This window comes from Martes martes (assembly GCF_963455335.1).
Source record: "Martes martes genome assembly, chromosome: 15".
Lineage (NCBI taxonomy): Eukaryota > Metazoa > Chordata > Mammalia > Carnivora > Mustelidae > Martes > Martes martes.
Window position 1 is genome coordinate 55,774,809 of NC_137903.1, and position 12,516 is coordinate 55,787,324.

At 52.0% G+C, this 12,516-nt stretch overlaps 1 pseudogene across 1 annotated transcript; it reads left to right on the top strand.

The window, feature by feature from the left end:
- The first annotated feature begins 304 nt into the window (after positions 1 to 304).
- Positions 305 to 11,954, top strand: LOC308356158 (basic leucine zipper transcriptional factor ATF-like 3; annotated as a pseudogene). Its single transcript, XR_013968492.1, has 3 exons — positions 305 to 409; positions 3,206 to 3,310; positions 11,463 to 11,954. The product of XR_013968492.1 is annotated as a basic leucine zipper transcriptional factor ATF-like 3 (transcript).
- Positions 11,955 to 12,516: the final 562 nt, after the last annotated feature.

Genomic DNA, 12,516 nt, shown 5'->3' on the forward strand with positions numbered 1-12,516 from the left:
TCCACGAAGCGCAGGGACCCAGCGGAAAGCCGCGACAGGGGTGGGATTTGGCACCCCGAGGTGCGGCGAGAGGGCGGGGAGAGGAGGAAACGGGGCGGGAGTGAGGGGAGGGGCGGGCAGACTCAGGATGCGCCAGCGGGCGGGCCGGGGCCGGGGAAGGGAAACCCGGGCAGCGAGGCGGCCGCAGGCGCCGGGAGAGCGGAAAGCCCAGGGGGGGGGGGGGACGGAGGGCGGCAGGTGCGGGGCCGCGAGAATGCGGGTGACCCGAGAGTGCCGACAGGCAGCGCCCCGCGTGCAAGGCGCGGCGGGCCGGGCCCGAGGAGCGCCCGGCATGTCGCAAGTGCTCCTGGCGGCCGGCAGCGTCCTGCAGAGGAGCGTCGGGGCGCCTGGGAACCAGCCGCAGCCGCAGGTAGTGGACTAGAGGCTCAGGGAGGCCGGCGGGCGTGCGGGGATGGGAGGGCCGAGGGGCACGAGGAGGTGGGTCTGGGGCTCCGGGGTGGTGAACTCTGAGTGCTGGGGTGAAGGGCGCTGCGGGAGCCAGAGACCGGCAGGAGTGGGGTCGCGGGGCAGGAATCCCGCGGGCGCTTCTGCCCGGTGGTCCCCAACTCACGCACAGTGCCCGCCGCCTCCGGAACGGTGACCGGGCTCCTGCGCCCCGGGAAGCGGAGAGGCCGCAGGGCGCAGACGACCGGGCACAGTCCACGCTTCTCCGCGCGTGGGATCCGCGCTGTCCCGGCGTCGCCATCCTCGCGCTGGCGCCCGCTGCCACCCCACCCCCGGCGCGCGTGGCCCTTCGCAGGCGCCAGTGTGTGCAGAGGGGAAATTCGGCCCGAAGGGGCAGCTCGTGTCCAGGCACTCCCAACATCTACCCTCCGAATGGGGAACTCGCGACCCATCAGCCTAAGGGTGCGGGGTGGGGGCCCCGCAGAGGGAGAACTCCAGTCCCTCTGCTGGTGGAAACCCCTTGGCCCGCCTTCAGCCCTCTGTGCTGTCACTGGCAACATGTACAACTGCCTACTCAGGAAACAGATAAAGTTGCCCGCGGGGATGGCAATCAGAGAACTTCCCACTGGGTTGCTCTGGAGGGAGTCTTCATCATTATGTCCCCCCTCCTCCCCTTCCCAATTCGATGCCTGGCACATAGTGTCATCAGGTGATGCTAGAGAGTCACACATTTCTGAGTTTGGACCTCGGTTTAACCACACACAGGTTGAGTGGCCTTGAGCATTTTATTTAACTTCTTTGAACCTCAATTTCCTCACCTGTAGAATGAATATAGTAATAACCTCTCGAAATTTTTATGACTAATTAAGATATGGTTAATAATTTATGATTATCTTAACACTTGGCTCCTCTCTTTCTGTTTTGATTCAATGTTACTGCTGGGTTCTCAGCTGTGACCATATGGATAGGTGATTACATCCAGGTTAGAGTGTCTTGCTCCCAGAGGACAGGATGCAGGTTGCTTCCTTGGGTCCTATGACTTTTTAATTGTGAAGAAGAAGGCATGATTTGGAGACAAGCACTACAGGAGACTCGAAAAATGGCAACCTCCACAGGTTACTGTAATAGTAGTAACCTATTACTATATAATAGTAGCCTCCTTAGGTTATTAAGGGCATACCATGTGCTGGGAGCTTTAGGTTAAAATCTCATCTTATCCGTATGCTAGTCCCAAGCATTAGGCTGTTGGAATGATTTATGCAGTCATTACCAATCGGTTGTTCCGGGCATGCATCTTAGTGCCTAAAACAGTGCCTGGCACATGGCAGGTACTCAGTTAATACTTGCTGAGAGAATGAATCTCTCACACTTAGGATAAATGAGAAAACTGAACATTCAGAGAATTTAAGCCATTTCCCCCAAGCTGTATTGACAGTAAGAGACAAAACCAGTGGCTATATATTTCTATAGCTAGAGTTCTGTCCTGTAAACCACATTTTGCCCCTGTGGTGTCCTGGTTATGTTAACCAAGACTTCTTTGCCTCTGAAAAGCTACATTTTAACACCTTGTGCCTGTTCCCTTAAGCACTACTTCCAGACCACATCTATTTGTTATATTATTTATAATATGTTATCTGTCTCCTTCTATAGGCTTATATTCTTCTGTATACTGAAAATTCTTTACTCACCAGAGTTGGGGGAGAAGTGTCTCTCCCATTTGGAATACAAAACCAGATAAAATAACTGAAATTACCCATTAACTTACATTATCAATATTTGCTCTCCACTAATGTTAATAACTGAGTAGCTTTCCTGTGTTTGTATCCCACTAACCTCTTGGCTTTTAAACTGTTTAAAGGTAGCATACCACATCCCCGCCCTTTGGTACCTTCTCACAGGGTTCCAGAAAGCAAATACTCTCTACTTCTCCATGTTTTTTCTGTAAGTGAAATGTTTTTCATCTTGGTAGGTATGTATATATATACACACACATATATATGTATATATATACATATATATATGTGTGTATATATATATATATATATATTTTATCCTGCCTGTTTCAGGATAACTCTTGAAGGATTCAACTAGGTGTGGTTGTATCTCATATAGAGCTGAGAGCTTTCAAGACACATCATGAGTTTGCTTTCTGATTCACTCTGACCTGTGAAAATGTCCATCGAGCATTGTTCAAATGAAGTGTCTGAGATCATTTGGTGTGTTGGTAGAATTGTGTGGTTGCAGTTAGTTGTCAGTGTAAAATGTGCATGCAGTATCAAAAGTACCTGTTTGTTTGTGGTGGGGTAAGGCCTGCCACACAGCGAGTTCCAGATAGCACATGCCTTCTGCCTTCCCTGTTCTCGGATGCACATTGACACCGCACCTCTTCCAGGCACACACCCTGTGGGGTAGAAGTTTATGAACGTTGGTTTGGAGTCCAACAGACCTGAGTTCCACTTCCCATTTCCCCACGTCTAGCTGTGATACCTGGAGCAAGTTCCTTAGCCCCTCTGAGTTTCTTATCCTCATCTTTTAAATGGCAGTCTCACCACACATTTCTCAGGGGGGTCATGGAATGAGCAGCTAAACTCAGCCAGGGCACAAGGCTGAACAAGGGGCTAGGGCTGTCCCACCCATGTAGCAACAAGCATTGCCAGGACTGCAAATAAAATGGTGAAGTGATGCTGAGGAAAGGGACAGGGCAGTGGAGGTCGAAGCAAGGCGCCCCAACAGCGCACCTAACCACACATTTCCGCCCCAGAGCCCAGACAATGATGACCGGAAGGTCCGAAGGAGAGAAAAAAACTGAGTTGCTGCTCAGAGAAGTCGGAAGAAGCAGACCCAGAAGGCTGACAGACTCCACGAGGTGAGCCTGTGGTTGGGGCAGAGCCACATTAGGGCCACGGAAAGGAGCTGTGGTGGTGGCCCCAAGGTCACGTCCTGGTCACCACCAATTTGGACACGTACGTCTCATGTCACTGCATCCTTCCAGCCCAGTTTTCCGATCCTTCACGGACATCTTTATCCCTCACCAGCTGGGGGTTCCTCTCTCAAGTTCCTTTCATTATAAATCAGAACAAAACGAAACAAAACGAAACAAAACCTCCTCTCGATCCCAATTCCTTTTCAAGCCCCATTTGTTTTCTTTCCTTCCTCCCCTCCCTGCTCCTCCCAGAGAGACCTGCTGTCTCCATACGCTCAGTGCCATTTATTTCCCAGTCTTCTGTGCTGGCGTTTCTGCCGCCCCGCCCCGCCCCACCCAGCACGCACGCACGCACGCATGCACGCACACGCACGCATGCACGTGACCGTACGCAGGCCACGTGCGCGTGCGCACACACATCCTTTCCGCAGAAGCTGCTCCCGCGGGGACCCCTAGTGCCTTGGCACTACCTGATCGGGGACTTCTTTTAGACTCATCGACTGTGACCTTGCTGACCTTGCTGAACATTTCACACCATTGACCTTCCCCCTTTCCTGAGACCTTCTTTCAAGGTCTTCAGCTTCTAAAAGACCGCATTTCCCACTGGACCTTCCTAACCACCTTTCTTCTCCGTTTCTTTGCTACCTTCTCTTCCTCTGTCAGTTCTCTTAAGTTTTGGTGTTGACCAGGCTTTCGGACGCTGCCCTTTCTCCTTCCCACCCTGAAGATACGATCTATTCATCTGTTCTCGCAGCATTAGCTCCCTACGTTGACTACTCCAGGCAAGACCTCAGTTGGAGGCCCCCCGACCCCCTATCTCCAGTGTCTGCTTAGATGTCCTCAGATGGGTGGGCTGCAGGCTGCCTGGATGCAACACGGCTCTGATATGTGTGTTTACCCTGAGACACTCTCTTCTCCTCCTGTCTTCAAGTGAAGTTAGTGGAGCTCACCAGTTTTCTCATCATCCACGTCAGGAACCTGGGATTTACCCTAAACTTTCCCATTTTCCTCTACCCTTATGCATAATCCCACATAATCTCACAGACAGAACATGGGAACTGCCCCATATCAGGCACTGGCCTCAAAGGTATCCAAGTGTCTGTGCAAAGAACTGGTGATAATTCTGAACGCTCATCTTTAGACAAGGTTGGTGTAAATCACTGAGGATTTTAATTTAGCCCTTCCCTGCCTGCTGTCTTGTCACAGCTGGTCTTAGCAAGAGGGGTCTGGGGGCATTGACAACATAGCAGATACCGAGGTATTATGAGGGGAAAAACAATCTCTGAAAAGCCTGTCACGGTAAACTGATAACAGGTTTAGGATATACATACTCCGGGGGAGGCAACCAATGATCGAAATTCACAGTGGGCATAAATTACGAATATCAGACTCTTTCCTGGAAGCAGGAAGGCTGGGCCCTAAAAGGAGATAGGGTCAGAGGAGATCCTTCCCAGCCTGAATTGGTCCTGTAAACTTCCCACAGAGGAGCTGGAATGTCCTTTGTCTCCTTTCTTCTTCCCCCCTTGCGTTTGAAGCAGTCCTGGTTCTAGCCTCATGTTACCAGATTACCCCAGAGGGTAATCTGGTACCCTCTGGTACCAGATTATTCATCTATAGATGAATAGATTGTGGGCCAGTTAGGACATGGCCCTGCGTTCAGACCCTGTGTGCCAGCTAGACAGCCAGGGCCCTTACCCTCAAGAAGCTTCTGGTCCCAGCTAGGTGCATTAATATAAGGAAACACTAGGGGACACTCAATCGTAAGTCCCAAGTGATTATGTGTGTTGTGGTGGCTAAATGACGATAAGACCTTCCACAGAGCTAGAGCGGGTAGATTCATTCCACAAATATTTGTTAGCACTACCATGGACAAGGCCTTGATGCTAGGTCACAAAGAGAGGAATAAGATCTCCTTCCTATTTTTGAAAGCATAGGAGTATGTTTTCAGGAAAGTATATTCATTTCTTATGGACTCTGTAATAAATTACGACAAATTTGGTGGCTTAAAACAACACAGATTTATTATCTTACAGTTTTGGAAGTCAGCCATCTGGAATGGGACTCAACGGGGCTAAACTCAAGGTGTCAAGAGGGCTGCATTCTTTCCAGGGGGTCCGGAGAAGAATCCATTTCCTTGTCTTTTCTGGCTTCTAGAAACTTCTGTGTTCCCTGGCTTGTGGTCCTCTCCCATCTTCAAAGCCAGCACTGGCTAGTTAAGTCTTTTTCATGCTGCATTACTCTGACACTGTTTCATTGTCACATCTCCTCTGACTCTTGACTTTTTCTTTCACTAAGATCCTTACGATTACATTGGATCCACCTGCATAATCCAGGATAATCTCCCCCACGTTCAGATTCTTAATCACGTCGGCAAGGTCTTCTTCTTCTTTTTTTTTTTTTTAAACCACATAAGTTCACATATTCACAGGTTCCAGAGGTTGGATGTAGACGTCTTTGGGACATCTTTGGGAGGCCCTTATTCAGCCTACCTCAGAAGGTAGCATAAATCCTACAGGGTCAAAGAAGACGGTTTCTCTCCGTATCTGTCATTGTTGGATTTGATGCCCAAATGAGCCAGGTGCCTGGGAAAGTTAGGGTGGTACATTTACTCCTGCCTGATCCCTCTTAGAACCTAGGGTTCTAAGGGTAGGGTTCCTAGCTTCTTCTGCGGTGTACATGCCATGTCACATGATCAGATATGGCAGGTGCTGTTGTGGGAAATGGGGCTAGTTGATCGGAAACCCATTCCCTCCATGGGAGAAAACTCCCTTCTCTGCTTCTGTAGAGCAGGAAGAGTAGATCCTGCTGACCCATCACCTGCAGATCACCTCATCGAGGCCAGTCTTGTTGAGAAACTCAGTGTCCAGGAGGCCAGGACAGTGGGTCCATTCATATACAGACCCCAAAGCTATAGCCCCCATCTTTACTGTCACTAGCTACATACTACTGTTATTGGTCACAAGGGGCAGTGGGGGAGCAGGTGGCCAGCTCAGGAAAATGGAACTACATCCCAGTCCTGCTGTAGAAGAGGAACGTCATCTCTGGGTGAAAGGGTAGCACATGAATCATAGCTTTGCCGGTAATTCCTTACCTCCTTCCAGGGAGGGCATCCCAGTTATGGGGATCTTTGTTCTGTGGGGCCAACACAGAAAAAAAAAAGTAAATATAGTTTAAAAAAAGGAGTATTTTCTTAAACTTTGAAAAAAAAATCTGTATGTTGAGGGTGGGGTGTCTGGTTTAAAAATGTGGTGCAGAATTGTTTTAGTGGCTCCAGGAAGTGAGTTGTGGGCAGAGCACCTAGCACACTGCTCTGGATCATGGCAGAAAAGCCCGTCAGGCCTCCTCGGGCTCCAGGCCCCGTCAAGGATGGGGCACGTGGGAACCAGACACAGTTCTCAGAAACCTCAAACATGGGATCAGTCCCTCTGTCTCAGAGACACTAAAGGGTCCAGAAAGCTGCCACCTGGTAGCCAGGGCCACCGCCACTCCCTGGGGAGCTTCGGCCGTGAGAAGGGCTGTACTCAGTCCTTTCTCCATCCCATCCTGTGGGGTGACATGGGTGCATCTCTCAGAGGAACTCAAGGTCTTTATTTGCCTTCCTTGAGTACCACGAAGGGGACCATCTGGAGCTTGGTTAGAATCCCCACCTTTCTCTGCTGCCCGCCTCATTCACTCACCTTGAGTCCCCCTTCCCTCCAGCACCCTGAGAAACCTCCTCCAGGAGCAGCTTCTAGAAGCCTCTGGGCTACCTCCCCCGGCTCCTAGTTCTCCACCTCCCCGGAGGGCAGGGCCGGGAGAGCCTGAGCAGGCCCTGCCAGAGGGAGGCTGGGGTCACTCTTCAGTCTGAGTCTTCCCCTCGGGGAGATGGTTGCTGGAAGCCCGAGTGTGGTGCCGAGAAGCTGTTCCTAACGCCTGTGTGTGTCTGCACCTCTGCGCTCACCATGGCTTTTCGAATCATCCTGTCGAGGCACTGACACCTCTCAGGGGGATTTCAGTCCCTGTTCGTCTCTGAACGTTGGGCACACGCCTCAGTCCACGTCCACAAATAAGGACGTGCGTGAACAGTGCAGCTCTGCAGCAGGCAGAACCGTGTCTCAGAAGTGGGTCCGACTGGTTCGAGCCAGGCAGCCCCAGGTGAAGACTGAGAAAGAACGTTGAGTCAGAAAAGGAAGGCAGGGATGCCATCCTCAGGAACCCCAAATGTCACCAACTGACAGATGTCTTGGGCAATTCGGTTGTGGTCTGTGTTGTCACGGCTTCTTCAGCTGTTGCCTGTTCTAAGAGAATGCTTCCAGTCGTCCCCCCTTGGTTCAGAAACTGATGATGACACCCATTTGTACAGGCCTCCCTGATGACACAATTTGTCTGCTGGGAAGGTCAGGGTGGGGCTGGGGAATAGGCTTTATTGTAAAATCCTGAGCACTCACAGCCCTTTACTGCTGGTAACCACCACGGGGAAATTTGGGGCCAGGCACTGCCAAGTGAAAGCAGAATTACTTCCTTGCTCAAGGGCTGCAGTTGACCTTGAAGTCAGGTTCCAAGCCTGCACGACCTTGGAAAAGTCATGGTGGCTCTCAGAGTTTCGCTTTCTTCGCTTGTGAAATGGGGTCTGTGTGTGGCTGTGCCCTTCTGATGGCCTTTTCCAAACCTCATTTCCTTTCTGCCTTCACTGTCACCTCTGGCCCCGGGACCCACATTAGCTCATTTGCCAGTTTTTCGTCCTGGACCCTGGATACCCCCAGACAGTCCCTCGGTCCCCAGCCAACCTCCCTTAGATGCCCAGACCAGGTTTTCTTGAATTCGACACTGTTGACATTTGGGGCCAGCTAATTCCCTGTTGGGGTCGGGGGGCCTCTGCGCACTGTAAGATTTTTTTTTACGTTTGTGAAGTCGGGTACCTTCTCCTCGGTGTGAAGTGGGTCTTACTCCCCCTTCACCCCCACTTCCTCTCACCTCCTCTCCACTCGCCCCAGCTCCTCCTTTTATTATTTATTTTAAAAGATTTTTATTTATTTGACAGAGATCACAAGTAGGCAGAGAGGCAGGCAGAGAGAGAGGGAGAAGCCGGCTCCCTGCTGAGCAGAGAGCCCGATGCGGGGCTCGATCCCAGGACCCTGGGATCATGACCTGAGCCGAAGGCAGAGGCTTAACCCACGGAGCCACCCAGGTGCCCCTCCTCCTTTTATTTTGTTGTTTGGTCTCACCAGAAGATCTTGACTTCTTCTCTCCTTTTTATTCCCTCGGCTCCATGAAAGTCCCTTAGCAGGTTGATGAGTAAAAGTCAAATCGCAGAAGAGAAAGTCCCCACAGAGAAGGCAAATGGGGGACCTTGATGGGCTGGGGTTTGGGGGAAGCAGTGTTACTTCAGGAAGACATTAGGCAGCGTGGCCCCTCCTGGCTTCCAGAGATAAGGCTCGGGAGCTCGGGGCATCCTGCCACAAAACTCAACCAGCAAACAAGCTACTACAGAAATGGGATATTCTGCCACAGCAAAGACTTTCCTGTTTTTTGGAATCTAGTTAAAATGTTTGCTCATCGGAACCATTCACATCTATTCTCCATTTTACTGGGAGGTGAGGAGCACGTCTAATTTGTGTGTGTGTGTGTGTGTGTGTGTGTGTGTGTGTGTGTGTGTGTGTCTAGTTGTGTGTGTGTGTATGTGCGTGTGTGCATGTGTGTGTATACACACGCTCCACAGAGCTGCAGCCCGTCGTCCTGCGGCTGCAGGCAGCCTTCCCGAGATGACTGTCTTCCCATCCACCGCCTCCCCTGGCCCATGGAGGGCTTGTTGCCACATTGTAGATGGAACTCGGGCTCTAGGACTCGAGCTTCTGAGAGGCCCGAGGAAAGCGTGAGGAGTGGGGCCGGCAGCAGGGCTGAAGGCGGAAGGGGGCCCATGGGCTAATGAAGCCGGCCTGACCTGGGACAGCCTGCGGGGCGGGGGTGGAGCATATTCCAGACCACCCTGAGGGCCTGCCTAGGGAAGGCTCAGACGGCCTCTGTGTGCAGCACCTCTGGTGCCTAGAGGTGGGGAGGGAAGGAAGCCAGTGCGAGAAGGAGGCAGAGGAGTCACTGGGCGGTGGCCCATCAGGCGCAGCTATAGGAGAGGGTAGCAGAGGCTCCTAGGAGCTATACATTTCTGATCTTTGGGAAGCGATCCTATTTAGTATAAGTAAGATTGAATGTGATATGAGATTGACTAGAACACATGATGAGGGTTGTGGTTCCATGAGGTGCTGTGATCCGGGAAGCCTTCCTGGAGGTGGTGGGCTTGAGCTGGGCTCACACAGGAATGGAGGAACGTACTCCAGTGGAAGAGAACAGCATTAGCAAAGGGCCAGAGTTGAGAATTTGCATGTGCTTTAGGGGCCTGTAAAAAGATCAGACTTTTTTAGTGTTATTTTTGAAAATTTACTAGTAAGAGAAAAGATGTGGTGGATAATAATAAGGTAGGGTCCCCACGTCAGGAAAAGCACGGTAAACAACATTGCAGCATGATTTAAATACGGTTGGGCACCTGGGTGGCTCAGTCCTTAAGCCTCTGCTTTCAGCTCAGGTCATGATCTCAGGGTCCTGGGATCCAGCCCCCTGTTGTCACGCTCTCTGCTCAGCAGGGAGTCTGCTTCCTCCCCCCTCTCTCTCTGCCTGCTTCTGCCTCTCTGCCTACTTGTGATTTCTGTCTATCAAATAGGTAAATAAAATCCTTAAAAAAGAATATTTAAATAAGGTTCTCATCTTCGAGATGATTTCTATCTGCCATTGGCCAAGTACTGTAGAACTTACCAGTGACTCGGAGGAAGAGAAGGAAGACCTAACTATCAAGTTAATGGACAGCTTATAGCTGTGTAGTATCGTGATCCGTGAGCTGACCCGTTACGATTCAGAAAGACTTTGCTAGGCTGGAAGACGCCCAAGTGACCGCAGTGAAAGTCAGAAGAAGTGGATGTAGAGCCCACCCTTAATCTTCAGAACATCAGTCATCGTCCAAATATAGACAGAGAAGCAGCAGAGGCAGACGGAGCTTGCACTTCTCTGCAAGCTCAGGGAGAGTCCCCAGGGTGAGGTGGCTGCAGGCCTGTGTCCGTCCCCGGGGCAGGCCACCCCTGTGCATCTCCCTGTGCATGGTCACGCCATCCCCAGAATCACTCTGGGAATGACTCTTTGCCAGATAGATCCTGGCAGGTGAGAGTGTGTGTTGGGATGACCCCCAGGAGGACAGAAGGACCAGAAGTCCTAAAACCCAAGGAGCTCAGGAGACCTGAGACAGTTGAGCTTAGGGAATACCTAAGGGGAAGTGGTATGGGGCTGCCTCCTAATATTACAAGAACTGCGATGTTGAAAAAGTATTGAATTTACTCTGTGTGGTTCCATAAGGTGGAACCAAGCCCAATGGATGGGTGTGAAGGAGCGAGAGCTTTTGTGTCAGTGCAAAGAGGAGCTTTCTAATAGAGCAGCTCAGAAAAGGCAGGGACTGTCCTTTGAAGAAAAGAGTGCCCAGCCCAAGTTGGATGTCTGGTTTCTACATCGTGTGGGTTGGGCTGAGGGGTATCTATGAGCCCCTCCAGGTGTAAGCCTCTGCCAACTCCGCTATCGTGGAAACTTCAGAGGTGAGAGCTGGGGGCGGAGCCAAGGCAAGGGATACTTTCCTTCATTTACTCATGCGGTCAGCAGAGGTGTATTGTGTTTCAGGCACTGTTCCAGGAGCTGGGCCCACAGCGGTGACCCCAACAGAGATCTTCACAGAGCTGCTCAGCAGTTGGGGGAGGGGAGGCAGTCTGCACAGGGCCACAAGGTCAACTTCAGGAGTGACGGAACGTTCTCTTGATGCACGTTGACCCTTACCAAAGCTCACTGCACGAGACCCGTAAAACAGGTGTATTCTGTTTGAGGTAAATGGTATCTCAGTCAGGCCGGTTCAAAAAGCGCAGCCTGCCCTCTTGGACCTTTCATCCTGGTGGCGGGAGAGAAACAGGAAGCCAAGAGGAGCGGTGAAGGGGGCTCGGCTCCGGAGGGAGCTGTCCCGGGGAGGAGGCCGGCCTCCCGGCAGGGAATGGGGCTGCAGCGACCACGTCACCCACCCCGTGTCTCTGTGCAGGAGTATGAGTGCTTGGAGCAGGAGAACGCCGTGCTGCGGCGAGAGATCGGGAAGCTGACAGAGGAGCTAAAGCACCTGAGCGAGGCGCTGAAGGAGCACGAGAAGATGTGGCCGCTGCTGCTGTGCCCCGTGCACTTTGTGCCGGTGCCCCGGCCGGACCCCGTGGCTGGCTGCCTGCCCCGATGAAGCCCGCGGCTCGTCCTCCTCTGCCGACGGAGGAGCCTTGGTCTTTTTCACACCTGGTGGGGGAAGGGTTCCCTCCGTGTCTGTGTCCAGGGGGACCGGTGGCCAGGTCACCTCCTCGGAGCTCCTGGCCGTGTCCTCAGCACACAGCTTCCGCAGGACGCTCCCGAGGGCGCCTCTCGGAGCCCTGAGTGGATCCGGGCCTGGAGGCCACCCTCGGGAGTCCCCTCAGTCCACTCTGGCAGCTAGTAGTTTCCATGTTGTGCAGAACTATTTCCTCCAGAATTTGGAGAATAAAGGTGGTTATGATCTCTCCTTTGGCCACGTTCTTGGAATTTAGACAGACAGGATGTTTCCTAGTCCTGCAGAGGTGGACGCCTTCTGTCTCCTCAGGCTGTTTTGTGGCTCCTGGGTCTTGCTTCCCCGTCCTGGTCATCGTCCCCGTGGTCATAACTGGGCTTGATGCGGGAGGCACCTTTGGGGGCCTGGAGAGCAAAGGCTGATGGGAATTCTTGCCACCGCAGCTGGGTCTCGAAGGGGTAGTCATGCTGGGCGGGACTTGGGCTTGTCTTCCGGTTGGGTGGCCCTCCGTCTCCGTCAACAGCCCCGCCCATGCTGGGCTCTCATGGGAAATGTTCTCTTCCAGGCTCGCTTTCCTGTCTCTTCTGGACACTCTTGGGCCACCTCCCCATTCCAAAAGTAGGCATTGGATCAGAGGACAGTTTGACTTTATGTTAATATGAATCACAACAGAACGGGGAAATCTGTCCCCTAGTTGAAAAAAACAAATATTTTGGCAGATGAGGAGAGCAATTTCCTTTCCAAAGTCCCATCTAACTATTATTTCAGGAAAAGCAGAACCAAGACAAGT